Raw genomic sequence first — 3,817 nt, 5'->3', positions numbered from 1 at the left:
CCCTGAGTGAGCACCCACGGACTGACCCACGGCCTCTAGGCAGAGTCCCACTATGCCCCTTTGGCCCTAGAACTGGTTGGCAATCCAGGCAGCTCACAGATCCCTGCTTGTGGCTGCAGTTTCACTGGCCCTGGATCCAACTTCTTGGCGGAGCGTGTCATCCCACTGCTTTTGCAGGCTACTGGCCCAGCTGAGCCGGCCTCAGAGATCACCCTTTAGGCCTCCCCTTTCTTCCTGTTAGGGGATTTGAGGAGTTGCTGGCTGTAGCCTTTTCCCTCTGAGCAGCTGGAACATAGGCTGCTGCTCAACCCAGTCAGTCTTACCAGCTCAGTCTACTTGCTTATCTCTGGATGTGCTGGCCACATTCCTCCCACAGGGGTCCCCTCTCCCCGGGGCCCTCCAGCTTCTGGAGCAGAATAGGATCTCCCTCCCCAGCCCAAGCAGGTTTGGCCTTCCTCCAGCAGGGCCAAAGTCAACTACTGGACATCACCCTTGAATGTGGGTCCAGAATGCCCTCCGCTAGCCCCTGAGAGCACATCGCGTGCCCGGCACATGGGAGAGGCTCTCTTCTCTCCCTGCTAGCAATGCTGCTGGCGAGCGGCATGCAGGCTGCTGGGGGAGAGAGTCACAGCCCGAGAAGAGTGTTGTTTAGTGGGGAAATGGACAAAAATTCTGCCCTATTCCAGGCCGAGAAGCAAGGAAGTACACTACTCTATATAACAGACATATGCTTGTTCAAGTTCTCTTAGGCTGTTTTAGTCTCAGCCAAGGCCAAGACTTCCCGCCTTTTCAGGCCAGGGATGCACGCTGCTTCCTGCGGATTGTCTGTGTGGGCCCACACCCGAGCCACCATGTCTTAGATCTTGAGCTCACAGGGCAGAGAGCAGGCCACATCTGGGCAATTCCCCTGTGGAAACACAGTCCCAATACCCCCAATACTTAAGACTCTGTGTGGGATCAACTGCTGACAGAACGTGGTCTCGCAGGAGTGCTGGGGTACTATGAGGGCCCACGCCAGAGGGACTCCTGGTCAGCATCAGGGCCCGCCTCTTCCTGCCATTCTCTGTGCCTACAGCCCCTCACCATCCTGCTGACGCTCAGCTGAGCAGCCACTTACGGCCCATCCCCACGCCAGGCATCGGGCTTGGTGCTGGGGACCTCCAGAGGTCCACGACCCAGCCAGGGAGACTGCGGGATGGGAACCTGCCAGAGTAGGGCGTCTGCTTCAGACACTAGCAGTTCCCCAGCAGTTTAGTGCAAGTCAGGGCCCCCAGCTGGAATCCTGTCTCTCCCACTTTTATTCTTGTGTGAACTCTGACGAGTTAAGGGCTCCCAACTTCCAGTGCCTGTCTGTTAATGGCACAATGACCCCTGCTTGTCTGGAGAAATCCCCAGCTCGGGGAACGGAGCCCCTCCCTCCTTTGCCTTCTGGACACCAGGGTGTCTCTCACTGTGACTTGCCCTGGCCCTGCCTGCCTCTCCGCCCCACCCTCTCCTCACAGTCCACCAGAGTGCACAGGTCAGTTATGGGTTGACCATGGCAACGCTGGATGCTTTCCTTTCCCCCAGAAGATGAGACAACCTCCCTCCCTGTCTGAGCACCTGGTGCCTGAGCGGTACACGAAAGTGGCACTCTGCAGTATGAGCCACTCCAGGTGGGAGCACACTGACTCATTTTGGCTGGCTAATAAATGTATGTCCACAAATGCCCAGCCTGGGCAGTGGGATGTGCAGGCCTGGGGGGCTGGGGCCGCACTGAAATTCCAGCTCTGCCCATCACTAGCCCCAAGTCTTTAACCAGGTCAGCCCCAACTGCCCCTCCTACAGTACGACTCACTGTGCTCAGGGATCTTCTCGTGGGTCCTGGGGCTCAGCAGCCTCTCCAGCCAGACGGTGTCCAAGAAGCAGAGCAAGCCTGTGGACACCCCTGGCAGGCTGGGCCTACTGCACAGGCTTAAGAAACGAGAGTAAGAAAGGAAGAGCGTCCCTGGATGGCCAGATGAGGTGAGGACAAAGACAGACGTGGTCATTCGGTATCTGAAACAGCCAGAGATGCGGGCACCAATGGCCGCTAAGAGCTTCCCCAATTGCTCCCCTGCCAAGCCCGGTGGGAAAGTGGCCAAGCATGGGGAGGCCCTGGGTAGATCCCCCGCCTCGCCCCTCTTCTTAAGTTGCTCCACCTCAAACTCTTAGGCCACCACATAGGAAATCTGCTTGGAGCCCATGTGGCACCCCATCGAGCCCCCCAGGAGCAGCTGGGTCAAAGAGGTTTGGTCTCACCTCTTCCAGCCACAGCAGTGGCAGCCTCAGCTCAGGAGTGAAGGGCTTTGGGACAGTCAGCCCAGGAATTGTAATCCCCCCCAACCCTCCCACCCCCACCCCCCACACACTGGAGGGTTCTATGGTGGGTCTGTCTCCTGATTGGTTTACCCCAGGCTGGCTACAAACACAGCCTGGAAAAATCCTGCCCACTTTCCCTCCCTCTGGGTGAAAAACATAGAAGGATCCTCCAGGAGGGCCACTCTGCACCCACTCGCTCTCAGCCCAGTTTTCCTGCCCCAGGGAGGAGGGGGCTGTTACCTCATGATCTGTCCAAGAAGCAGAGTGCTGACTCCGTGACTCTAAGAGTTTGGATACCAACTCCCAGGTGGAGGAGTCACCCCAATAGTGATGCGGCTGTCTCAGGCCTGGAAGTCGGCTGTGCACAGGGGACTCGGGATTGTGCCAGGCTGCAGGCTGCAGCAGGGGTCTCAAATCCAACACCCCCAGGATCTCCGCTGGCTCCTGCCTCCACCCAGGCGGCATTAGGTCAGGAGCCAGGTGGTGAATGATGCTTCAGTGGCACAGAGGCTGGCCTGGGGCACCCCAAGGAAGAAGGGGAAGCAGAACTGGAACACCAGCTGCAGTTATATAGCACACAGTTCCCAGAACTTTCTAACGCCCAGCCCAGCTGGTGCCAGAGCTGGGGGAGAAGTATGTCACCTCACATGGGTAGCTCTAAGGAGCCTCCCCAGGCCTGGCACTGCAGTTCCTCTGAGCTTGGACCTACCCTGCCCATAGTACTGGCTCCTCCATCTCGTCTTTTCAAGATGCCACCAAAGGCTGCTTCTTGGCCCCTGCCTGTTCCTCCCAGCTCAGGAAGGAAAAGCAGAAGGCGGTTTTCTCCAGTCTCAGTACTTGACCCTCCTCCAGAGCCGGGCAAAGCCAGTCCCCTGCGGCCAGCCCTCTGTGGCTCCCACTGATCCTGTCCCGGAGGCAAATGGCCAGATTGGCTCTGCAGGCACAGGCTCCCCCCTAGGCCTCAGGAGCTGCCTCTTGCCCCCACAGAACTTACAGCTCCCAGACACATCACGTTACAAGCCCAGCACATAATAAGCAGAAGGCTCTTGGCTGGTGTTATGAGTAGTGAAGTTTACATACATGTGGTATCTGTGGCTTGGTCTGTGAGCGCTAAGGTCACACAGCAAGTTCAGAGGTGTGACCTGCACACGGTCCTCCCGGAGCTCTACTGTCATCTTGTGTTACCATTCCCAAACTGGGCAGCTCTGTCCAGTCAGTATGGGCTGAAGAGCAGGGCTGGCGTTAAGGCTGTGGGGAAAGTTCTGATAATCTACTGAGGTACACAAGCAATGGTTCCTGATATTAATTTTCATGGGAAGACATTCCTTATCTCCCTTCCCAAAGCCATGCCCTTCCCTCGGCCATTCTGACTCTCTGGCTGGCTCCCTTCCACGAACAGGCCAGGCCGGCACTGGGGGCCTTCCAGACCTGCAGACATCTTTCCAGGGGCCCTTGTGTGGAGAAGGCATCTAGTGCT

The sequence above is a fragment of the Condylura cristata genome, unplaced genomic scaffold (genome assembly GCF_000260355.1).
Source record: "Condylura cristata isolate star-nosed mole 26May11 unplaced genomic scaffold, ConCri1.0 scaffold00038, whole genome shotgun sequence".
NCBI lineage: Eukaryota > Metazoa > Chordata > Mammalia > Eulipotyphla > Talpidae > Condylura > Condylura cristata.
This window is presented reverse-complemented; position numbering follows the sequence as displayed.